General features: G+C 39.8%; 1 long non-coding RNA gene across 2 annotated transcripts; it reads right to left on the bottom strand.

The window, feature by feature from the left end:
* Positions 1–650: 650 nt before the first annotated feature.
* LOC109144806 lies at positions 651–26,511 on the bottom strand. Of its 2 annotated transcripts, XR_002045798.3 has the most exons (5): positions 26,147–26,511; positions 17,669–17,913; positions 14,757–14,871; positions 3,727–3,876; positions 651–2,956 (listed from the first exon to the last, which is right to left on the bottom strand). It is a non-coding gene; the product is annotated as an uncharacterized LOC109144806 (long non-coding RNA). The 2 variants fall into 2 exon arrangements; XR_002045799.3 differs by lacking the exon at positions 17,669–17,913 and having other exon boundaries at positions 26,147–26,496.
* Between the last annotated feature and the right edge of the window lie 539 nt (positions 26,512–27,050).

The raw sequence follows: 27,050 nt of genomic DNA, 5'->3' as shown, positions 1-27,050 counted from the left end.
ATCTACTTCCCATGTTAAAAGGTCTGTCTGCAGTGGTTTTTTCTGTGCTGTTTTAGAATGACAATTGCAAGACCTTTAAAAAAATGTAATGGGAGCTGTGTAGTGCTATTGGTGCTTGTGAATTTGCAAGGTTGGATAACTGATATTGCTTTTATTATTATATAGTTCCATAAAAATCAATTAAAATACATACAGAGGGCATGATTGTTCTCATGTGACCTCTTCACTGATGCATGGGTTTGACAGCTTCTGGAGAAAACATGCTCTGAGCATAATAGAGAAGACAGATAAATATTATGAATGTGAGCAGACATGTAGAAAATTGCCTCTTTTCCAGGAGTTCCTTGGGATTAAGCTGTTTCAGAAACAGAGCTTAGTTCTCCCTAGACATTTCAAGATATCTCATCAAATATTTGTCCAAGTACCATCTCTGAATTGTCTGCAGTACATTCAATACAAATCATGAGGGCTTTGGTCTGGGGGATTGTGTTCAGTTTTTGCTCTGATTCAGACTTTGAGTATGACCTTGGACAAAACTTCTGGTATTCAACTTGTATTTCTTTGTGCCTGTAATCTGAGATACCTCAGAAGTACATGACTTAAAACACCGAAGAATCATTTGGCTGAAAAGGAAAAGAATAATTCACATCTCTCTTCTAATATTGTTTATTGGACAAACTGATTTTGTTAATTTTTGGAATGCAATGATTTCCAGAGAAAAAATGCTGACCTGCACCATGGAGGTTAACTGGTCTTAAATTGTTTTTTTACAATGCATGGACATAGTGATTGTGACTTTTTAATCCTCATTACATATTTTTCTTAAATTAGTAGAAATTTTACCACAAACATTAATTGAGGGTGTCACACTGCTCTGAAACTGGAAGCATTATATATGTCCTGGTACAGGCAGTCTTGAAAGCTGTGGCTAATTACAGGTGGGAAGATCTATGAGCATAAAAGGAAATATAATGTAAATCAAATTGGATAAAGGTTCCTCTTCACAGAAGACCCTCAACTTAGGATACAAGACGCTAAATCACAGTAATTCATTACAATGTGTAAATCTACTCTTGATGTAAAAGAAGAATTACACCTGTTTAATGCCTTTTAAAAATGCTGTCCCCTTTAAACAGATGCTTTATTTGTAAAGCAAAGCAGTGCTGTGATTTGCTGCAGGCATTTCAAAGCCGTTTCGGGATTAGTGGTCAGTGTGCTGTTTCTAAGGGCATGTGAAGGGCAAGAATCTGCATGAAGACACAAATAGTCTTAATGCCAAACTTGCACTATTGACTTTATAATATTTATTGGTTCAGGGTGGAGTCAATAAGGTTTTTGGCATGGGTACGAGAGGACTGATAAAGAACATGTTGAATGTGTGTTACAGTCAAGGCTTGCTAGGGAAGAACACATTTCATCTGGGCAGAATATGAAATTGAGATTCCCTTATTTTAACACAGATGATCACACTTATGATTGACTTCTATTTTTGAGTAGCAGAAACATTTATAACAGAGAATCTTGAAAGAAGTGCTTCCAGATCCCTATTTCAGCATTGTTTAGATGAAAAAAACCTCTTCCATTATGCTTCAGACCTTTCAGGAAGGCTGCCTTCATTTTTATGTGTTCTTATTTGACTAGTTCATTTATGATGATCACTGCTGCATATATAAAACCCTAGGCTTTCCAGGTGTGCAGGTCCTACAAAGTTGCCAGGCATCTTGGGCAGAAGTACACTTTCATATTTTTTAAATCTGGAAAAGGTTTACAGAGGTAAAGGAGGACAGATCAAGAGTGTGAGACAGCGTCTAGTCATCCCAAGTTCATCAGACTTCTGTTAACAGCCTGATGGATACCATTTTAATCCCTTTCATCCTAGTGCAGGAATAATAGTATCAGTTTTTCTCATCTGTTGCTTTTCAGACTTTTCCATAATTGAATATTATGCAAGACACAATTGCAATATGACTTAGCTTTACAGGCCAGCAAACTACCAGTCTGTGGAATGTTTAGCTGCCTAGTTTCATGATTTCTCTGCACAGTGAAACTCTTCAAGATGGGAAATTATGGCAAATATTTCCCTTACTGATGAGAACTTGAGCAATGTCGAACTACCAAGCCCAGACTACCAGTTGTAGTCACAATCAAATTTGGGAACCATTCTTGCTTTGCCTGGTGCTTAGCCTGTTGGCTTCTCCCTCTTGCATATTTCAGTCCCCAGGCCTTGGTATGGTGCTTATGGTGAGGTTATTCTCAGCAAACTTTGCACAGAGTTTCTGGCAGAGCCTGCAGTTTTCTGGTAGAGGCTTCTTGCCGGGTTTTGAAGAAAGAGCTAGATGAGCTTGCCGGAGATTGGTCCATTGGATTTGTGAGCCTTGCAGACTTCAAGGACACAGAGCTTGAGTTTGGGGTCCATTCTACCCAATTCCAAGAGAAATTCAGTAAGCAGAAGGAACAGATGACTTATATGAGCCGGTCTTCAAGTTGTGAGCCACTGTAGGGGACAGGCATTGTTTTGGTAAGAGGGTGGTGGATGAGCTGAATGATTTGAGATGATACAGAGCTGGATCAGGGGACAAGAGCCTCCATCATGCCCCATGCCAGCTGAAATAGTTGGCAGAGAGGAGGAGAATCCTCTGCCTGGCACAGACTTTACTGAAGTGATTGCACTTCTCAGGAACTCTGGAGAAGTAGTGTTTCTCTAGAGCACTCTGTTTATTGGACCTTGCTCTGGGGTCTAGAAGGACACCAAATAAAAGAAATGGTGGCCTATTAGCATTGCTTTCTATGTTTTGATGAAAAAGGGGCTTCAAAAAGGAAACTGAAACCCCCAGTATTAAAGTATCAAGCTATGGAATAGTGCTATGTTTATGCTCTCCTGCTGTCATCGGTGATCTGTATCAGTGAGAAGGCTTCGTTCCTGGCTTTCATAATTGCACTGGGTGCTCCTTGATTTCTGAAAGTACAAAGACCAGAAAAAACAGCTTCAGACACACTCCATAGGTGCAGACCCCCATGAGGAAATTTGGCCCTAAAACTACCACTAGAATTCCTCTCCTGAGGGAACTTAGATCTTCCTCACTCATGCACTTTAGGTGGCCCTAGGGAAGGACAAGTGGAGTTGAAGTATTTAATCCCCTGGGATGCATATAATGATCCCATCCACATGACAACCAAGGCAGTCAGTGATGCAGGGCGGGTGGATTGCACTGAAGATACGTAGTTGATACAAACATTTTCAATGAAAGGCTTATGCTGCACTAGGGCATTGTTTTTGCGTAGGTCTACAGGCAGTCTTTTTGGGTTCCTGACCACATGAGAAGGAACACGCCCATTTATGTGCACTTTTTGTAAGATATGCATTATCATACATATATCACTGCAAAAACAATAGGCAGCTACCAAAATATTTGGGGCAGTAGCAATTAGATAGCATTAAAAATATTTTGCCATATTTTAGCAAGACAGTTCAAGAGGAATTGTCTTCACTTTGTACAAATCAGCACCACTAAACTGAGCAGATACAGTGAGCTCTAAATATGTACACAAGAATATATGAACAAAATAATGCCACGTTGTTTAAAAAAAATGCTGCCAAAGGTCTGTTCCAAGGTTTTAAGGGAAGAGAAATGACTGGAAAGTGGCTCATTGAATTGCTTTGGAGTAGACACCAATATGATTCAAGGAGGTTTTTTTCTGAACCATAGCATTGTGATGGTATTTTACCGTTTTCACTCTTCTCACTATATTGTGCTTTCTTGAACGAAGGGAGGAGTAAAATCCATGACATGAACTCTCAAAGCTTAGCCTGTGATTTTCTAATTTATTTTACTTCTTCCTCTATTTTTCAAAGCATTGATTCATTGGCTTGTTGTTCTGCAGAAGAAAACAAAGTAGAGTTTGTAATAGTCCCTTGAGGCATAAAAAATCAGTGGAATTAATTTGCTGCTTATAAACATTCATTTGGACTAAGTCTTTACAGAATTTGAAAATAGATGCACTTAGCCTGTCAGAAACAATTTGTAGGCAAAACTTTCTATTCTCAGCAGAAAAGTCTCACCCTTAGCAATTCCTTTAGAAATGGAAGGAAAGACAAAAATATAGTTTTATTGGCTTTGTCATACCCTTATCTAATTACTTTTTGAGAGCATATTTCTTCCTTGTAGCCTCCAGGAACTCGGAATCCTTTAAGGCTCTGCTGCAATAAGCATATCACATAAATAAATTGAGAATAGTTAAGCATCCCCTGCAAATATCCTTTCTGTTTTACAGACAAGAATTAATTTGGCTGCCGAGATAAGCAAAAGGTTCTACAGAAGAGACAATATATGATTTACAGGAAGGACAGCATGCAGTCCTCTTGATTTAGATTAAACAATTGCAGGAAGGCATGATTCTTATAACTCATTTATGCTCCAGGCTTCTTATTCAACAACTCTTAGCAATATATTTCTTAAGAAGCAGAAAATTTACTTATAACTTTCTATTGCAAACTTTCTTTATTACTATAGTGAATTACCCCTTACTGATTTTTTTTTTTTAGCAAACGCCTCTGTGTGCTGACAAGGTTCTCTGTTGTATGTAGGGATACTCTGAGCCAAGACATGAAAGATGCTGAATACATCTAAGTTCTACTTCCCTGCCTGTTCCTGGTGTTGGCCTTAGGTGTGTGAGATGGACTGTCTCTGATAGCATGCAGTTTTACCTCATCTGTGCCTACAGACTACAATCATTCTGCACTTCCCCAAAAAACCATAGGAGCACAGGGTTTTACAAGTCCATGACCTAATTTAAAAGTATCTTTCTTGATCTTGACCAAAACCTCTCCTTTCTTTGTCTTCTGTACATTGCCCATTCTTCTGATATTCCTGATAATCCTGCCAATCTTAAGCAATAATGTTAGAGTCTCCATAAAGGTATTTAACAATCAGTTGAAAGTGAAGGTTTTTAAAAGGGTCCATGATTTAGATGATTCACGTATCTTCTCTAATATACTGAATACACTGATACACCAAACAGTTATCCAAGTCCTAAGAGAGTTCGTTATTTTAAGGGCGGAAAGTAGTGAAAATATGTTACACAGCCCTCACAATATAGTCTCAAAATTTTTGCTTATTTCTGGACAACATAACTCTTCTGCAGATGAAATTTTTGAACACAGAAGTCGGCTGTTACATTGAAGCTGCTGCATTTGCAGACCTAATGTTCTTCAGGCTGACTGACGATCTGCAGCTCGTACTAATTTAGTGGAATTTGCAGCTAATTGACATACTTGTAGCTGTCAAGACTGAAATGGTAAGCAGGTGCTAAAACAGTGACATATGTGCTGAGATGTAGGTACCAAGGACAGAGTGATCTCAAGCATCTACATGGTTTCCATTAAGACTTCCAGAAATTAAATGCTACATGACAGATACATAGATAATTCAGTATTTATAGATTTTATAATTAAAAAGCAAGTCTGCTATGTACTTATTGTACTTATAGCTAAACATGACATCTAATAGAAGCTTGCAGTTATAGCACCATGCTGGGCTGTGACAAGGTAAGAAAGTGACGTCTAGTATTTCAACATTCATAACTGAATCTCCATTTGCTATTTGAAATGCTGGCGATATAAACCAGTCTTGAATCCTTGGGGCAGCCTAGCATCACAGGTATAAGATACAGATCTGTTGCCTTGCATTTTAAAGTAAATGAAATGTATTTTGTTGAGGAAATAAATGTCACTGGAATGCAAAGAAGCTTGGACTCTTAGTTGCTTTAGGGGTACAGACACAGAAAACTGGGAATGCAAATATCTAGGAAACTAATGGCAGCAGATAAAAGACTACAAATCTGAGGACCTGTAGCTGGAAATGCTGCTAATTTCTGCTCCAGCCCCTTTTCTAATATGGCTGGAGTGCTGGGAGTGTTCTGGGGGATAATTTTTATTTGTCAACTGCTCCTGGCTAAGTAGCACATTCAGGAGAAAGATTTATGTCTGTGTAATTTAAGCAGGAAAATGAGTGGTAACGCCACAGTTTTTCTAGCAAGAGAACTGCTGGTGCCAGGCAGCCTATTTATCTGTTGCCACCTCTATCATGACAGTGCCCTGTCCTGTCTTCAGGCCTGCAGTGCTCTTCTGGTGTGGGCTGGTACTAAAAGAATGGTGATGAAAGATTAATTGACTTTTCACATGCTGATGCTTTTATACTACACTTAACAGAATCTTAGTGTGCTCTCGTGATCATCCGCCTTAATTCCTCTGCTCAGTCTCTGAGATGCCAAATCTGTTTGCTTTACTTGGACAATAAAAAGAAAAAATATTGCACAATATTTTGCCCAATCAGACTTCTGGCTTCTGATTAAATCTGGAGTGGTGGGCTGCAATTACTGTTTTGAAAGCTCCTATGATTTGCTTGTGGTGCAGGAGGCCAACCACATCCAGGGCTGCATCAGAAGCAGTGTGGCCAACAGGTCAAGGGAGGTAATTCTCCCCCTCTACTCCACTCTCATGAGGCCGTACCTTGAGTACTGCATCCAACAGTTCTGGATTTCATGTTTTCCAATGCAAACAGTCCATCCTGCCAAGATAACTCCTTAGGACACCAAAATGCATGAGGCTAGGGGTGACACTCACTGATGTCACTTCTGCAGTAAGCATGCTTTGCAGGTGTTCATAATGGCCAGAACAAACTGGACCCAATCTGTGGGGTCTGTTCTGAGAAAAAAGAGGGCATGGATGACTAGTTCATAGGAGGACTACCTAGAAGGCTTTAAAAATCCTTTCAGCCAAAATGAGTGGCTAAAACCTGCCTGCAACATAACTTTGAAATAACGTTTTGCACCAGTTATTAAATATATAGACAAATAGATTTTTTGTAATGCATGTGCTTTCTTTCTTCATGTAATTTCTCTTAATTATAGTGCGTAATGCTTTACAATGGGTAGTTTAATGCAAATTACTTTGTTGAATGTATTAAGGGAGAGATGAGAGCTGAAAATGAGGAGAATGGCTGGTGCATCTTGTGCTAATTCCTGTATAGCAGAAGTGAGAATCTGGAAATATGTTTGTAGGTGCTGGTAGTTCTCCTTAGGACAGGAGATTTTACTTGGAAACAGATTGGAAGTGAAGAATACTTTACCTGGTGGGTCATGGAAAAACATGGGTAGTTTCAGAATTAGAATTGTTGAATGCATCAAGCATGGTTGATGTGATGTGCTTCTAGTTCTAATTTTTATAAGCTTGATGGACAGATTGAAAAATCTGGACTGGACAAGCAAAAATAAACATATGCATGATGAGAGAAGTGTGAGAAAAAGGCATTTTTTTCATTTTTTTTTAACATGTTGAAAGAGAAGCCCAGAAGATAAGGAGCTACTGTGTATGTCACAAACATCTATAGCTCGATAATCATGGAGCCAACTAAAGTTTGTTGGTAAGAACACACTGTGAAAAAAACAGGATGTGGCTGGAGAAGAGGGCCACATGGAGGTCAGGCAGCACTTTTCTGGGATGAATGGCCTTGTTCTGTCTCCTGGAGATAAGCACAACACAGTACAGCACAAGTGCAGGAATGAGGTTGAGAAGTGGGCATGGGATGTCAATCAAAGGCCAATCCAGTAGGAGAGGTTCAAGACTGCCAAAAATCCCCCAAAGCCCTCTGAGCCATTTCCAGAAAGGTCTACAAGAATGGATTGTGCATGACACCTAAGTGGCATAAGAAAGTAAGAAACCTAGCTCCAGGGTGGGAGAAACCTGTCTATAAAAAAGTAACCCCACGACGTCTGGGCATGCATGCACCCCTGGACACCCCATCAGCTGGATCGGTGCTGGAGCCAGGACTGGTCATTCATTCATTCATTCATTCTCTCTCAAATAAAATTTGTCAGTTTTTGCAGACCCTCTGACTTCTGCTGTTCCTTTTCAATGATGGGCATCTATGAATCTTGGGTGTTCTTTTCCTCTTAAGGATGGGATGACACAATACTCCAGAGGATGTTGCATGTACAATTACAGGATATATATGGATAATTTGAGAATACATGTACACAATGGCATATATGCTTTTGTGTGGGGAAACGAGTAATCTTCTGCTGAAAACATGTGAAGTTCCACAAATGAGACATTTAAAAGTTAGAAATAAAAGTAATATAACGATATTCCTAATATTTTCTTTAGTAAACAATGTAATAATCATTCCATGATTTTCAATTAGTTTTCAAAATGTATAGTTTGAGAAAATCTGTCTTTCACTATCAGTCAGTATCTTTTCCAAGCATTGTGTGTTCTTACTAAAGAAACTTACTGTAATCCTAAGAGGGAAGCTGTGAAAGATTTTAACATGCACATAGTTTTCACTTCTTTCATGGAAACAGGTAACATGACTTTGTTTCTGGTAGGCTTGACAGCAGGGTACTGCTGCCTCTTTGTGCCTGGGTGACTGGCTGAGTGTCACTGCATCAGCATGTTCTTACCAGTAGTTCAGTCCTGTAAAGCATCATTTACTTAAATGTGACAACAAGTTGAATTCACCCTATCTTACTCAATACACATGCCAATAAATGTCTGTTTTGAAGCAGCTGAGTCAGCTTGTGCCCAACAGCCAGGGTTTGTTCCAGTCTGCATGAGAGAACTGACATAAACCAGCTGATGATCCAACTATAAAGATGACTTAATGCTGCAAGTGTAGAACATGTGTTTTCTTTTTCTATTTACCTGTAATGTAAAAATATCCTCTGTAGCGTGTGTTTTTTGTTGTGAAGTTTTCTTATAAACCACAAGGTTTTCCCCAAATTCCAGCTCAATCATAATTCCCCAAGAGAGATTTTCGCCTGTAAATTTCTGAGCAGGGTCATCTACCATTATATTTGGTATGTGAACTGTATCTTGATCTTGGTTTACAAACACAAAGAATTTTTTTTCACTTGTAATTGTGTTTGCTTCTCCATGAGATATTTTTAATAAGGTTTTTGTATAGCAGATTTGCCTATATGCAAAGGAAAAGTTTAAAAGTTTTTTGAAAACTCCTCTCAGCCAAATAATATTGTTCACAAGCTATGATAGAGTCCTGCCTAGGCTAAGAGGCAAGGCAAGGGTGACTCACTTCTTGCCTCACCTTGAGAAATTGTTATATGGCTATATGCCTACATTTATATGACTTTCTAGATTTTATGCAATGATTTTTTCTTGGAAAACTCTGTAAGTCATGTCAAACTTCCCAGACCAAACAGGTACGGGGTGCATAGGGTCTGCTATGTGTACTGCGATAGAATTTCTTATATCCCTGTATGACAAACAGCATAGCAGGGATTCTGCTGATCAGTGAGATCTATGAGTGGAAATACAAATCATTAAAATAAAAACCTGGCTGGCTTGCAAGATATGGGAAGAAGGTATTGCTTTTTATTCATACTGCAGAACCACCGCAGAATGCTGGATGGCCCCTTTGTTAAGAAATGATGTTAGAAATTTCCACAGTTATGTCTAATTATGAAAAGATAACTCACAGATCTGAAGATGTTTTTCTCTCTATGATAAAGGCATTACAGAGAGTCCAGTACAGTTCACCTAAAACATCTTATTACTAACACTAAGGGATTTTGGGTTCTAAACTGTTGTAGTGCTAGGTTTAGCTTAGCAAGCTGCAGCTTTCCCTGAGAGCTCAGCGGGGCTGCTTAGGGCAGTGTGATCATTGTCACCCTCCCGTAGTCCTTTTTGGATGGCTCTGTGGTTTTGCTCTGGTGGCTGTCAGCTTTACAACACAGTGATGGTGAAGGAGGTGAGAAGGGTCTCTCCATAATGGCTTCAGAGGGCCTTTAATGGTTACATCCTGTCCTGGCGATCCCCAGAGGCAGAGGGACCTCATCATCCGGGCGCAGGGGGGTTTTGTCAGGGGCTCAGGGGCGGTACATGGGTGGAGTTGGGGTACAGGAACCAATAGGGAGAGCCTGAGGGAACGGCCAGGACTAAGGGGAACGTGGGGGAGGAGCAGATGGGATCAGAAAAGCAGTGGGTAAACAGATTGCCACACTAAACCTTTGTTTGTACCTGCTACAAACTGTACTGTGTTAGTGTCTTTTCTAATAGTTGCCATAAAAACTAAATTCTTTAATACCTTTATATGAGTCCTACACATATTTTTCTAAGTCAGATCCTCACATTGTCCCTTTACCAGCCACCCAATCTTACGCCAGATTTCCTTGTGTTCTGTAAAGTCTCAGTTTACTGTTTCTGAAGTCGTAGCACCTGTGTATTATAGGTTGAGCCTAAAATTAGGCAATATGTCTCTTCTTTGCTGCAATGAGAGGCTAAGCCTAGGGCAAAATTATGAGAAGACTTGGATGTAGTCCAGCATGCCTGTTGTCCTCCCCATATCTCACTGTGTAGTGATGCACAGGGAAGTGCTGCCTCAGGTGGTATCACCTCCACAGAAGAAAATCAAAGACTAGAACTGACACCTGTCCATCAGGTGTAGCATAAATTTTGCACCACTTTTTTAAGTGGACAGATAGTGATAGGACAATGCTTGTAAACAGAAAGAGGAAAGATTTAGATTAGGTGTTAGGAAGAAACTATTTACTCAGAATGTAGTAAGGCACTACAAGTGTGGAAGTGGTGGATGTCCTGTCCCTGGAAGAACTCAAGACCAGGTTGGATGGGGATCTAGGTAATCTGACCTAGTGGATGCCATGGTGGGAAGTTGAAACTAGATGATCTTTTGGGTCCATTCCACCCCCAGCCATTCTCTGATTCAATGGTTCTCTGATAATTGAACCAATCACACGCTGATGATGCAATGAAATGGGGTAGTTGACCTATCTCACAGTGATAGGTCACATTCACTCACTCATAAGTCACATTCACTTATGAACAGTTCTCCTTGTTGTACATAGTTGATATGTGACTTTCATGAGTTGAAATGAAATAAAAAGACAAATGTACAAAAGACAAAAAGACAAAAGATCAGCTGTTCTCAACAATGGCTTCTGGGGTAAAATGAACTCAGCATTGGAAACAACCTACCTGAGACAGAAGTAGTTTTTTTCCTGATATATTCACAGAATTCTAGTTGGTTATTGGGGCTCAAATTACAGAATTTTTGAATAGTTCAAATTATGCAAGATTAATCCCCTCCTTGCTCTAGAAACTGCATTGATGCCGTTCAAGAAGTTGACTGACAGCTCCTTGAAAATATGTGGGCCAAGTGTCTTTTCATGGGAAGAATATAAAGGCTGTGTCAATCCCAAGGACTAATTGCAAACATGAATAAGCCATCTGCGAAATGCAACAATTTATTCCAATGTCCATTTCTTCTTAATGTGCTTGTAAGGGGCCACAGTCTGGTTTAAATTTCACTCTTGAACACTGGCCACAGACACTGGAGGATTACAAAAGCCATGCATATGCATATCCAGAGATGGAGCCAGATCTTTGGCTGTCACAAAGAAATTGAACACTATGTAAATGAAGACAAATATTAAGTTCACTCCATCTTTTGGATTTGACTCCTCATAATTTCTTAACTAGTCTCATTCTGTAAAAATCCCCCATTTCTCAATTCCACGTCAAATGAGTTTAACTTTGGATTTCATGTGAGATCTAACAAGTTAGAGCTCTGAATTGTTATCACCTGTAAATAGGAAATTTCTCCTCTGACACAATTATTATAGTGGATGGTTTCCTAGACACATCCACAAATTCATAAACAGATTCTAGCCTCATAAAAAATCAGTTAAAAGCCACAAACAATTCTCTTAGAACTTGCGGCATATATTACTTGGCAATCAACATACATTTCTTCTTGCAAAATAAAATTTGTGAGACTATTAAACTAAGGGAGAAAATAATATCATTTGGAGGAGCTCTCTATGCCTTACAAGAGTGCAATGCAAGTTTCTCTGTTGCTAGTGGCCAGGGCCTCTTTCATCTCGCTGAACACAGCAATGACATCTCCCTTAATTAAAGGCCACGATTTTTGCAACTTTGAATCTATAGCCAGAGCCTCACTAAGAAAAGTGGTGGATTTGCAGTTACCTGAGATAGTACCTCAGCTCAGGCAGGTGGCACAATTAGCAACCGAAAAGTTCCTTCCTTGGGTTTTTTCTCCTGGCCTGGAACTGACTACTACTCTAAATGGAATGGATTCTCTACTGTCTCCCTTAGTTGAATATCATGCTTCTGTCAAGAATAAACTTGTGAAGCTTCTTCAAGAGCATGACTATTCTTGCTTCTGTCTTTAAAATATAGGTGCACTTCATAAACAGTGTTTATAATTGTGTTTTAATGTTTGTTGTAATAACTGTGTTTAAAAACACTTATAAACAATGCTTGAAATTATGCCCAGCAGGTTAGTCTTCCTAAACGTACTGATTCTTGCAATTTACTTTAGATTTTGCAAGGTTTATGCTTATTGCATATCTGATATTTATTCTTGCATTTTACATATCTCAGTGATAATTTATAACAAAAAAAAGAAGTTGTTTGTTTGGTTTGGGTTTTTTTTCTTCTTTTTATAAAGGCCTATTGAAACTTTCTTCATAGAGTTTATTAGGACAAAAATTTGTGCATTATGAATGTGCTTAAATTCATTAATTTGATTCCTCCTCAGAACTAATCCAATTTGCAGCTGTCTGATGAATGTGTGTGGCTACATTCGATCACCAACAGGAAAATTATGGAAGACAGTCTGTACCCAGGAAAAGCAGTATTAGTCACAAATAACCCTTTGTCCGTGGTGATGTTTGGTAGCTGAGAGTGCCTGGGAGGGTGGCAGGGGGTGCCATGTGGCTGCCCCACCATCCAGAGGCCAACAGCATGTACCACATCTGGGGCCAGGGTGTGGGGTGAGGCTGGAAGGCTTAAAACTGCACTATCTGCTGCACAACTCCTCCTCCACAGGGCACCTCAGAGACCCTGAGAGCAGAGTTAGCCATAACCCTCACCAGTGAGCTGAGGAATACCCCGGTAAAGTCGTTTGGTAAGACCCATGGAGATCACTGGACCTCTGGAGATGCAGAGGAGATGCCTCTCTGCTGAGGAACTGCTACTCTGCCCACATGGCAGCCTTGAGGAGAAGCAGGCAGCTGCCCAAGCCAGCAAAGCCGAAGAGCTAGCTGGTGATCTGGACTTCTCCCTGTCCATGGTCTCAGTGCAAGCGATGTATTTTGTTACAGGTGTAAAATATCTGGGCCCGATCCCATCCTTCTTGCTCTGTGGTGATTGCATCATTATTGCCAATTACACTTTGCAGTTACTCATGGATTTTCATCTTATTGTTTTATGAACTGCAACTAATTAATCCTCTCATTCCTCTCAGCTTAACAGACACTATTGAGAATCATCTGCATTTTTGTTTCAGTTGAAGAACCACAGCAGAGTTTTCAGGAGGCTTGTCAGTGTAATTAGAGGAGTCAAGGTGGTGGAAATTGGTCTCCCATCACTTGGAATCTGAGCACAGCTCTGGCTATGCATCTGTTATTTGGAGGAGTCACACCGTAAAATTAATAGCTGTGAGATGAAATGAGGATGAGTCTTGTTGTCTTTTGTTTGATGTGTCTCAGTTTCTGAAGACGGTCAGGGCCAACCTATTCCATTGACAGAGAGACACTGGCAGATACTGTCTGGCAGTCAGTTGTTGAGATTTAGTTCAGAGAGACTGGCAGAAGTCGTCCTGAGTGCTGAAACATTTTCCTTTTCAATTATCTTATTTCTCTGCTTCCTATCAGGCTTCATGCTGAGACAAAGCTGTTGCTGAATGCTAAATACCTGCTGCTAGAGGAAAACGGTATTTTTTTCTGCAAGTAATTTTTCCAGTTCTACATGCATGAACACAGACAGCTATGGACTGTGGTCACAGTCAGTGTACTCTCTGATGTACAGAGGTGTACAACAGAAATGACGATGCTATTTAAAAATACTGCATAAATCCACAGCTTAAAAATACTTTGCTTTACATTCACTGTCCAATACATGGTTCCCCCATTGCAAATAACCACATTTGTCTTCAAAACATCTTTCTGTGTCAGGCCAACCCTAAACAGTCTCAATACCTGGGGACAAGGTTCCTGAAGTGTGTCCTGGCTGCACCTCCAAAGAGAGGCAGGGGCAAAGAGCTGAAGGAGCAGAGTGCTGCCTGCTCAGCAGATCAAATAAATGGCACTCCCAAATTTGACCACGCCAAGGAAACCAACCTGTTAAACAAACCTTAAGGCAGAGTGATTTCCCAGAAGGTACACTTTTAGGGCCTTCTTATTTTTCACTCTGGTCCCTGCCCAGTTGAGCTGAAAGGGAGCTGGTTTTGTTTTGCTTCTCTTAACTGTCAGCTTCTTACTTAGACCATGTCTAGAGAAGGTCAGCAAAGCTGATGAAGGGTCTGGAGCAGAAGTCTTATGAGGATAAGCTGAGGGAGCTGGGGTTGTTTAGCCTGGGAAAAAGAAAGCTTAGGGGAGACCTTATCACTCTCTCTATAATTACCTGAAAGGAGGCTGTAGTGAGGTGGGGGTCGATCTATTCGCTCAGATAACAAGTTACAGGATGAGAGAAAATGGCCTCAAGTTGCACAGGAGAGGTTTAGATTGGGTATTAGGAAAAATTTCTTCTCTGAAAGGGTGATCAAGCACTGGAACAGGCTGCCCGAAGGAGTGGTGGAGTCACCATCCCTGGAGGCATTGAAAAGACGTGCAGATGTAGCACTTGGGGACATGGTTCAGTGGTGGACTTGGCAGTGCTGAGTTAACAGTTGGACTCAGTGATCTCAAAGCTCTTTTCTAACCTGATTCCATGATTGTCTCCACGGTCTTGCTTTTGCAACACATGTTGCGCTGGCGGATTGGTCCAAATGCATTCACTGGTGCCAGCTTTCTGGTGTCAGTATTCATTGGATTCAGCTGAAAAAGTTAAAACCAGAACTGAAATAAAGGAAAGATGTTCTTACTGTACAGACTGTACTGTCTGACACAGGATAGACTCATTATGGCGTATGTTATGAAACTGCTGTTTCCTTTTGTTGTAACATTGTGTATCTTTTAAATGTTTCCATAGTGAACAAAATTACCACCTCATTTTAAAAAGATGTGTAGGCTACGACCTATGAGTATGACAGCTGTCTGGAAAGGTGATGCAAAATGCAGACCTGCTGAGTGATCTGAACTGCACCGACCCAAAAAACTTCAAGACTAAAAAAAAGAAAACCATTTTCGTTGTGGACTCACAATTTACCTAGTCTTAAAAGGAAGAAAAACATGCTTTCCCCCAGGGTATCCTTTTGGAAATACAACTCACTTTTCAGGGTTAGATATGTGAAGACAATGTCTTTTTTTCAGCATGGATAGAGGATTTAAAACCTCCATTCTGTTAGGTGGGCTGTCGTGTAAAAAGAAGGAATACATGACAGCTGCAAGGAGATCCACGGGAATTCTGTCTTGGCAAGGACAGCAGACTCTGCCCTAGCTGAGAGCAAAACCCCTCTGCCCTCATGATCTGCTGCAAAAGCTAGATTCAACCCTTCTCTTTGTTACATGACCATTGTAAGAAGAAATACTAACAGTGTGGAAAAGGAAAAAGAAATCAGTAATCAAATCCTTAAGTATTTTCTTAAAATACAATTTCATAAAAAGCTGTGTATATATCGTTGTCAAAAGAAGAAAACTTAATTTTTAAAATTTTAAGGTTTTTCAGAAGTCAGAAAATTTTTCCTGTGATGTTTTTTGCAGTTTTACAAAGGAATGTTGCATAAATAAACTCTGGAGATGTTTTCTTCTGTGTTCAGTGAGCACAACCCATGAGCCTGATGCCAGAGAGGAACTACGATAATTCTGTACACAGTATGGCTTGACCGATGCAGGGATGAAAACTCTCCAGTTATTTCTGCAGCGTGGGAGTGTATTTACACAAGGTGGGCTCTTATTCTAAGTGGGGCAGCTGAAACCCAGCTGCTCTGAAAAGCCATTTTTTGCATACATCACTCTTGGGGAAATCTGGCAGGCTCCCTCTGCTGCAGTGTGCCCTGGGCCTTATTAAAAAGAAAAGAACAGGTAAGAGGGGAAGCAAAGATTGTTAAAGGATTCAATTTTTTTTCTTTGCTTCAATCTTCACAAAAATTTAAGACAATATGATAATTTAAATTAAGTAGTTACAGAAGGGAGAGAAGTTCACAAGAGGCTAAAGAGCAGACTCAAGTATATTTAGCTAATGGAGGTGTGCTACAATTCCTTGGCAAAGCAATATTAAAAAGCACTTTATAAGGGAATTTAAAGAAGCAGCCAAGGTAGTTTGTGAAACACTAGCTCTTACCTGGAGACTTAATGAAGGACAGGGAAGGTCTTAGAAGACTGGAAAAGAATCAGCGTTATGCATTTTTAAAAGGCAGAAGGTCCATAACTTTTTGTTTTCTTTTTTTCCCTGAACTTTGATAACTGCAAAGGTTCTGCTCAAGTTACTAATTTTGATTTGCAAGATGATAAAATGGGTTTGTTAAGAACAGAGCATAATAAAATAGTCTAATTTCCTGACAAGTTGTCTGGCCTGGTGCATTAGGAAAATGTGAACCATGACCTAAGTAGAGTTTTTGGCAGTGTCTCCCAGGATATTCTCAAAAGAGGCATTCTTAAAAGCAGGCAACACATATAAAAAGATGGCCACCAAAACTTACCATCCCTGTATGAAAGAATACAGCTTTCAGAGAGAAATGGTGAATTTTTAGTCAGTCTGGAAAAGTATTTCAGATGTGGAAAGACCTGTCAGAATATTTTGACCTTTTGAGTATATTGAGGTTGTATAAGCATTACAGGCGTCGGGGTGTTGGGAAAACTATTGGCCCTGCACTGAGTTTGTGATTACACTGAACAAAAAGTAAATTGGTATCATGCCATCTGCAGAAGATGTTCTTCCCCAGTCAAATTGCCTCAATATCTTTATAAAATATGTGCATTACAGTTTTAAAATATCACAGTTGAATCTAGAGGCCACTGATGAGTTTCTGTGGTAAAACTTGTACTTCCCCCCCATCCTGCCCATGAAAGAAACACAAATTCTTTCATATCCTCTAAAACTTAATGTACCAAAGGGCCAGTGGCCATGAATATAATCTCCAGTCCAGAACATTTGCATAACAATCAGTCTGAATGGAGTTTTGACCTAATTGCTTTTGGCTAATTATGCTTTTTCTTTATGGTCAATGACCCCTTATAGCATGGTTTTAATGTAGTGCTCTTCAAATGAAGAGCTACTTTCTTACGGGTTTTCTGCTGGTTTTTTTTTTAAATCCAATCATTTTACTTTTAAATATATTTTTGACTTCATTGAAACAAGTCTTTCTACCTCTTCAGCTTTCTGTTGGGTAGTTTGAAACAGCTCATAGCTTGATACTTTACACTAAAATGTAAGAGGATGTGGCAAGTTAGCCCTGGTTGGATGCCAGGTGCCCACCAAAGCCATTCTATCACTCGCCTCCTCAGCTGGATAGGGGAGAGAAAACATAATGAAAGGCTCATGGGTAGAGATAAGGACAGGGAGAGATAATGCAGCAGTTACTGCCACAGGACACGGGCTCATCTTGGGAAAACTGACTGAATTTATTATCAATCAAATCAGACTACGATAATGAGAAATAAAACCAAATCTTAAAACATCTTCCCACCATCCCTCCCTCCTCCCCAGGCTTAACTTTACTCTTGATTTTTCTACCTTTCCTCCAATGGCACAGAGGGACATGGAACAGGGGCTGCAGTCAGTTCATCACATGTCTCTACTCCCTCCTCCTCAGGGGGAGGACTCCTCACACTCTTCTGCTACAGCTTCTTGTCGGTTTTCCAGAACGCATTCCCAAAAACTGTAATTCTCAGTGAAATAAAATTGCTCATTTTTCCTGGAGTTGGGGACTAGAAAATTATGATGGCTTCACCTCCAAGGCAGTTCACTGGTTGGTTTACCTGGAAATAAAAGATCAGAAAGCTTCCAGCCTCAGCAGTTCATTACCCTGCCAAGTACATTGGCAGCAAAGAAGGTGAAGTATGAAAGGTGTCTGGAAAGCACTTTTTTGCTGGTAACCTGCCTGACTTTTAACCTTGAAGTTAATCAAAGTTGACAGTATTCCATAAGGTACCTTGACTTAAGAAATATACAGCTGTAGAATATCTAATTGGAATTTTTCATAACAGTGGTAACTGCCAAGAAACATAGAAAATCTTCGCCATTTGGTTTGTTGCACGATGCCTTTATCTGAGACTTCTGATGTACAAGCTGAAGTGAATAATCAGTTCATATTAAAGCCCCACTGCATTTTTCCAGGAGTGAGAAATTGTAGGAGTCAGACTCTACTGGAAGCATAGTAAGCAGACGCAGTACACAGATGCTTCTCAAAGTTCCAAAAATGAGGTGTAAAAGTGAGACTTTCATGGGAAAGAGAGTTATCAAACTAAATATAGGTGCATTTTTTTCCTTTAGCATGTCCCATGTGAATTTTAGAGAATTTGTAAAAGATGGGTGGCTAGGTGCTGCTTCTATACCAGAATTTTTAATGTGAGAAGAGCAGCATGACCTACCATAGTACCACAGTGCCTGGTGTAAGGAAATAGGAGAGAATAAATTCTGTGGGGCAAGGCAGACTTTCTTTTATAAGTACTGACCACAGATTAACAAAGCCAAAACGTCTGAGTGCTGAAGAGAAAAGGTGTTGTCCAGGTTAAATTAAGGCTGTTTATTTTATGAGAAAAGAAATTGTACTAAGCTGTCCTGAAACTCTCCTACAGTGAGGTCGAGTGACTTAGCAGAAACACATTTGAGGAGAAAAGGCAGCTCTTTTCCTGAATCTTTCTTAACTAATCAGAGTGCTTGCAAGTGAGCTGGAAGATTCCAGCAAGAGCTGGAAGCTTGCCTATAAAGCATTTTATTCGACTGTGGAATGCTGAAAAAGACAAGAAAAGTGCAACAGACTCTCTTTCCCCTCCCTTTAACCTCACAATTTTTATGAGGCTGAGGGGTCAGAGCAAGGCCAGTTTGGCACAGTAAAATTTTCCAGACTCCATTTTTTCTGGTTTAGATAATAGATTAAAAAGGATGGCGGTGTTCTGTGTGAGAGCTTATTTTTCTCCCGTTTTTTCTTTTGTCTTTTTTTTTTCATCAGATTCCCCTAAGAGATTAAAAAACCCCCCATTAAACCACTTGTCAAGATCTATTCTGCATAACAGACTCTGCATGTTAGCTCAGGTATAAAATAAAACCTTGAGAATACATGTGGAGTATTTGTCAAGCTTGCACAAACTCACTTTTGCTTTAATGAATGGCACTTTCCAGTTTTGACACGTGGTTATTCTGTTATGTGACTAAACTGTGCATGACCAGAGGCACACAATGATTTCAGTCTTTACCATTTCCTGACAAACTTTCTTCCCTTTTTAAATTAGATTTAAGGTAGCAACTTCCCAGACTGTCTTTCCCATGATTCTTTGATGACTGGGCTGCTAGTTTTTGCCCCAGAATAAATATATTCCCGATTTGAAATAACAGACCCCTTTCCTTAATATCAGCATGTGCCTGGGAGTAAGGGACATACTCTGATTTTACTGCTGTAGCATTTATCATGCTGTGTATCATATAGAGGGGCACTGAGCTCTCAGAGTTAGACCAAAACACTGCTCTCCCTTCACTACTTGTCAGTGTTGTCTGTCATTTACACCAAAGACAAACAAGGTCTTTTTTTAATTCTCTTTAAAACTTGAAATTACTCAAAAATATTCAAAATAATTTTTAGGACAGAGCCCGCTGGGGAATTGCCTGGGAGACATCAGCCTCTAATCACGTACAAGGCCTCACAGAGGCTCTGGAATATGATTCTGTAGTAATATAAAAGAAGCTATTCATAGTTGCAAAATGAAGCAATTACGACTGATTTCCCCAGTGTCTTGTAGCCTGTAAACACAGTAACACATTTTGAGCTGATGAACAAATTCATAAAGATTTAAGTCTGAGAGTTGCTTCTGGAGGCAGGGACATCAACTATTACAACACCAGTCTCTCTGAGGGTCTTGGAGGCTTCTCTAGGCTGCAGGAAATGAGCAGGGAGAGGAAGGGTTGCTGCCATGTAAGTGAGGTGTTGGTGTCTGAAACAGGGTAGGGGTGTCCTTTCACAAAACAGGAATCCAGCATCCCAGTTTCTGGATATTCAATGCATCACAAAGAGTGGGGCAATAAGGTATTTTCCTTGTAGTACTAGTAGCAGAACCTGTAGTACACGTTCTGATGCAATGAATGCTGAGGTTTCACTGAGATGTTACTGCTCCTACCTGGAGGAAATTCTGGTAAAGGTGTGGAGAAGGTGCACTGAAATCTGTTCCAGGAGGAAAGAGGTCAGTGATTATGGTGGATACTCTCTCTGTCTCAGCAGAAGAAATACATAATGTCCTTTTGTCTTAAATGTCTGTCTGCATTTCTTAGTAATTACTAAAAATTTGGCCCCATCTGCCTACTTTGCCTGAGGAATATTTAGTCAACTATAGTTGTTTAATCTCCCAAGTGTTTCTTTCCTTCTAGTTTTACATTCAAATGATGCTACTCTTGCAGACAACATTGTCAGGAAGAGAGGAGCACCATTTAAGAGTGGCACTCCTGACTGCTGTTTTGGGGCAGTGAACATGAGAAAATTGCATCTCTGCAGGCCTGGTTCATCTGCCTGAAGCTTGAGGTGTGAGCAGTCAACAGTGAACTCCAGCTGACTACTGCATGCACTGTTCTGCTGAGGATAGAAAGAGGATGGAAACCTGCATGCCGACTTTACAAAGTGATGTTTTCTCAAAGAAATCTGAGCATTGGAACCCTGAGCCCAGCCCAGGTGCAATACTGTAGTACTAATACAATAAATAGGAAAATAATATAGAAACCCTAGGGCTGGGAAAGATAAGATTTTTTGCCTGTGTACAAAGATATATTTCTGAGAAAGAAAATGCATATGGGTGTTCAGATACCTGAAAGCACAATGGAAATGCTTTTCTGTCTCTTGGATTTGTGTTCACTCTTGCCTCAAAGCATTTCCACTTGAAATATCAAGTCAGAAGATTTTAATTTCAGCATTTTTAACGGGAAATTAATTTACTGATTCAGAACACCTGGGAGGAGAAGGGAAAAGATGAGTGAGAGAAGGTACACAGGATGGAGGTGTTGTTTGGTCCAGACCATCGTGTGAAGTACCTTTCATGTGATGCTGATTTTGGTGCTGTGTGGTTGAAGAGCGGATGAAGTGTTTTAGATCTGTGTGCAACCATTTTTGTGTGACACAGCTGCTTCATGGTTTTGTCACTGTATTATACTAGGAAGCCAATTCTTAAGATGTGTTGGTGTTAATAATCATGCCTGCCAGAATTAACACACTGTGACTAAGCCTCCCACCAAACTCCTAGAGCAAGCACCCATGCATGTAATGACTTCCTACGCTGTCACTCATCCTGGAATACAGTCTATCCCACCATCAATCAAGTGGAAGCTGGCAGAGATGATAGGCTGAGATGCTCTCTTTAAACTTGCAGAGACAAAACTGCAGTCTTTGTTTCAGATAAAGGTGACCCAATAGCACTTTGCTGCCAACCAAAAGTATTAATCTGTGCAAAAGCACCCTTCAGGCAAGTCAAGTTAATCCTGTCAGAATGCCTCAGTGTTGCTATGGTCGTTACACAGAGCTCCTCATGGCCTATACTTGACCAGTGGAAAATCTTGTAAGATTTTCCTTTGAGAGATGCTGTGCTATCTTAGGCAGAGAACTTCCTGGCACATTCATCAAATATATACATAGTGTCTGATTCAGAAAGAGGGCAGGTGAAGAAAATGTGCTGCCTTACTTTATTTTACTACATGAAATTCAGATCAGAAAAAATCAGAAAAAAAAATTTTTCCACACCAGTGCATGCTCTCTTCCACAGTTTCATGGAAATTGTTAGCTACAAAAGGCAACAGTCTAGTATTCCACCTTGAATACTACAAAAGTTTTAGAAAACTAGCAAGTCTCAAGTGCCAGAAACTCTATCAAGAATACCAGAGCACAGTAGGAGAGTATTTCCACTGAGCTAAGTAATTGGAAATAAAATGTGTGTTTAGAATCATACCTAACACCTCTGATAATACCAAGAAAATTGTCCACTAGAGATATGATTAGAGACATGAGAGAAAAATCAAGAGCCACAATTTTTTGCTACCAAAGTTTTAAAATTAGATGGAATTTAATTACTCTGTCATGAAATAAAAGGTGATGAATTACGTATTCTGCTTAATTGTTGTGTTAAAACCAATTACAAGTCAGGAGAGATGCTTTCAGCTTTGTCCTGCAGCAGTGATAACCTTTCTCATAAGCAATAACAAAACCTAGCTAGTCTCCTTGGTAATCATAACCTGTTTAGCAATGTTGTCAAGGTACTCTTGGCACACCTGTTTCAGTATTTTATAATGTGTTGGCCTTTTTCTTCAAGGAATTTGAAATCTTATTTTTTGTTCTCAGTTACAGCAATGTCTTTTAGAATATACAGTACTCACAAGGTGTTTGACAGGGGATGAACCTTTTGTTCTGTACTTGCTTGGTCTTCACCTAAGATGTGGGAGATCCAACTGCTACAGGAATAGAGATCTGTAATAATAATGGATTCTTTGTTCTCTCTGGCATTATGAAGATTCATGGTAGATCCTTTTAAACTGAAGCTGTGTTACTGGAGTTGAGTGTCTGGGCTCAGTTCCAGCAGCTTAGACTCTAACTCCCCGCTAATGCTGCTCAGCAGATAAAGCTGGTTATTACTGTGCTCTGTTCTAGTGAGTGCCACCAGATTAAATACTCGGGAGAAACTCAGCAGCATCCTTGCAGCTTTGCCGACCTGAGAGGCTGCAGGCTGGTGTAAACCTGCTCTGTCTGCAGACTGCACCACGAGGGTGTCAGCCAGCTCTAAGCTGTAATGCCAGTTCTTGTGACACCCTGGTGTTGAGCCTAAGCTGCCAACTCCCAGGCAAGGTCTATAATCTCAAGATGTGCTGTGTTATCACCATGGGGTTTTTCATCCTAGAAAAAAGAAGGTTAAGGAGGGCAACCGCCACTGATCTAAGGAGGGATTATAGTGAAGACAGGCTCTTCTTGGAGTATACAATGAAAGGACAAGGATCAATGAGCACACATTGCAGCGAGGAACAAGGGTAACTCCTAGTGGATGTAAGGAAGAAAATTACTCACTGTGAAAGAGGCTCAGCACTGCAAGAGGTTGAGCAGAAGGTCCCTGGAATCTCTGCCCTTGGAAACATTCAAAGCTGGACTGGATGAGGTGTGAGCAACCTGATATAACTTAGAAACTGGTCCTTTTTGAAAGAGGAGGTTGAGCTCTAGGACCTCAGATGTCCCTTCCAATCTCAAGCGTTCAGTGGGAAGGGGGCACATCCTACACATCTCTTCCTCTGTCTCCCTCTGACACACTGATTCTTATGTAAAAATACATTTTCCATCATAGCAGGATTTAATTTAGAGGTTATTTTGTAATGGTAACTTCTTGTGGGTTGTTACAGTATGAATGCAAAACACCACCCTAATCCTCAGGAAAACAAATGTGTGAGGAAAAATGTTCTTGACCCTCCTGTCATGCCACAGAATATTCAATGAACCACAAAATAGTCTGTCTTTGGTTGCCACCTGTAACCTGAGCTGACAGAAGCATGTCCAGTGCTCTGGTTCCTCAACCTCAAACTAATGTTGTAGCACAGACAGTTTATTGCAGAGCTCAGCCCACTCTTCCAGTGTCCCAATGTACACATCCTTGCCTCCTGCTCTGGCTTGGGAGCAGAGGGAGTATCCACACACAGGAAGAAGACTGTCATTCCTGCATTTATATTATGGACTTCTCAATTCCCTCTTCACACTCAAGATGCACATTGACACCAAGTTGGAGCAGGAAGACACTTCTAACTTCACTTCAGCCATCACCTCAACTCTTGTCTGCTGGTGCATCCCCACTCCCTGCCTCCCCTTTTCAGTCTGCACTGTAAACTGAGAATTAGCTAGAGAAAAACTAGAGAAATTAATTGAAGCAAAAAGCACTGGGACTGCAGGGAGACACTCTACTCCCTTGCCTAAGGATAAGTTCTTTAATGTAACTCAGATGCAACTCCTGACCCAAGCACCGTGTTCAGGAGAAGACACTTTGGAAAAAAACATGGCAAGGCATATCTACATCTATATCTATATTTATATCTATATCATCTATATCTACATCTACATCTATATCTACATACACACGTATAAATATATATATACACAGTTATTTCTGCTTTTCCAGTCTGTTTCTGTTTCTCCATCTCTAAGGCACTTCCTAAGACAGAGGATTAGAACATAGATTTATATCAGACTTTCACAGCTCTTAATGGACTCTTCTTCCATGCATTTGTCCAGTCCCTCTGGGACACTGCATCAGCAGAAGCAACATGTTGTAGTAGGGAATCCTATAGGAAAAAATAATTTCCTTTGGTTTGTTTTAAACCCATTACCCAATAAAATGAGCTTCTGTGATGAACTCATATTTCAAAGAATTAACTTGGTTGCAAAAACAGGTTCTGTGTCTCCTGTGCAGGGAGAGGTTTTGGTTTTCCTAAATGAGTTGCTGGACTTATTTAAGAAGGACAACCCTAAGTTTCTTATAAAAATGACAAAACCACTAAACATTTTCAGGACTCTTTCATATTAGCAATTCCATGGCAGAGTTTTACGCAATGCATTTTCTTAACCTGCTGAGATTTTCACTGTTTCTTGTTACTCCCAGTGGTTTCTGGGATGAATAGAACAATTATGCCAGTCTCAAAACACTTAGACAAATGAAAAATATTTGAATTCAGCAGTACTTGACTGAATAACTGATAGTCTTAACTGAATTTCCATTGACAGAAGGTGGTATGAACTCTTTACTCTTTCCATTCTTTCAACAAATGAGGCACTAAAATGGAGATTATTTTTGTTCTTTTCATTTTGACCCTGTGTAGCTCAAGAATGACCACCTTCTAGGAAAAGTGCCAAAGAAATAGTTTCTTTTTTTTTTTTTCCACTTTCATGTCACAGTAGGAAAAAATGAATGGGGAAAAGATCCTTGTACATATCCTCTTACCCATGAAGTGCAGTTCTTGGTTCTCCAGAGCTGAATGCCTACTCTAACAGACTGAAATTACTACCATAACTCTTTAAAAATTCCACGGAGCTTTTCAGGACATGGGATCATGAAACAAATACTCATTTTCTTGTCTCTGTCTCCTTGTGGGACTGCAATTCCTTCATGAATGAAGAACCAATGTGGGGACAACTTATGGCTGGCTATTAGGAGAACAACGCTTGTACAAACTGTTTTCCTCCTGACTTTCAAGCTTAATAAGAATGCTCATGTTATAACTCATCTCAGTGAAGTAATTATGTGTAATTGCATAATTACCCATTACAGCTTTTTGACTTACTGTGACTTAAGTTAATTAAACTAATGTGATGCACAACCACAAGGTAATTTAAAGCAAGGAAACCCTAGAAGGATCCCCCTTGAGGGTGTCTACACAAGCAGTAATACTGTGGCTGAACAAAAAGGGAAACATGGATCCTGTATCTTTTCTTGTACCTAGAGCTTCTACACAGTTTACTTTTAACTGATGATGAGACACAGAATTAAATAATAAACTCTGTCATAATCCTAAACAAAACAAAATACAAGGCTCGGAAATGAAAATAATCCCTTGCTCAAGAACACCTGCCACACTATGTAGTAGGAAATAAAATTTCTTGCAGGCAAATAATCATACATTTGTTTATTATAAATATTTCTCAGTGGTGGCCAAAACTAAACTTGGATTTAGGTCAGTGCCTGCTGGTATATTTTATTTTCCCCTAGTTTAAAATTCAGTATTTGAGTCTTGTGCTCAGTCAACTATTCTGATATGCAAATGACTTTAATGGATTGACTTTTTCCTCCTACAGTGAACTCCTAAATAATACGAAAAGGAATAAGATTCAGAATATGAACATCAATAAAGAAAACTGAAGGATTAACATAATGAATAACAAACAGATTTCTGTCTTTAAATCTATAGTTTTGGAGACATTCATAATCCTACAATTATTTTACTGAAAAAAATATGTTACGTAGTTTTGACTCAGAAAAGCACTATTTATGTACTTACCATCTTCATTTGAAATTGGGTCTATGGATTTCTTCAAAGAAAAATATCAAAATCCACTCTTGCTGCAACAGATGAACAAAGCCTTCATTCTGTTTCCCTCCCCCAGCCTTCTGTTGTTAAACTTTATTGCTATAAATAGAGGGTCTGGTTACTGTGATGCATTTTACTTGTAATGGGGATAAGCAGAGAAGTTCATGTCTGCTCTGTGCTCTGAAAATCTGAAAGAATTTCCTGTAATAAATAGTGTTGGAAGCCTAAATACTTCTCTATGAAGGAGAAAGTTTTCTAAGTTCCTGCAGACTTCTGCCCTCTGGAGCTGAGTCTGGTGTAGGTTGTCAGTTCATACATTGAGGAAACAGCCTGCCTGGGTAGAGGATTCTCCTTCTGAGAAAACTGTGCAAGGAAACAGAAGCATTTGACTTCCTCAGGGGAGAAACTCCATGACCTCTAGCAATGTCTCCCACTCTTTACAAGCAGCAGCTCAAACAGTTCACTGAGAAAGTAAGAAAAGACAGAGATGTCCTTGAGACTGAAGTTGCTTATGCAAACTGAGGGTTGCTTGGAGAAGATGCCAGCCACAAGATGGAGGAGTCATCTACTCTTTTATGATTATTATGTATTATTTCATATTAATTTATGCTTTTTAATATCTTAAGACATCATTTTTTGGCATTAACTAATAACCACAGGAGGGTCTATTAATCTAATAAAGTATTACAGTGTGTAATACTGCATGCAGTGCTTTTCTCCCAAGGTTTTACCCATTCTCCAAATTTTCTTTCACTCTCCTGAGGGCTAATTTGAGGCATTCTGCTACACTTGTGTGCCTCAGATGATATGGGGGTTTTAATGCTTCTTTTGGTGACACAAACCAACTGTTTTAATAGACTGCTTCAATCTGCTG

Source organism: Corvus cornix, chromosome 2 (genome assembly GCF_000738735.6).
Source record: "Corvus cornix cornix isolate S_Up_H32 chromosome 2, ASM73873v5, whole genome shotgun sequence".
Classification (NCBI taxonomy): domain Eukaryota; kingdom Metazoa; phylum Chordata; class Aves; order Passeriformes; family Corvidae; genus Corvus; species Corvus cornix.
The sequence above is the reverse complement of the archived record's forward strand: the minus strand, read 5'-3'. Positions and strand labels throughout refer to the sequence as shown.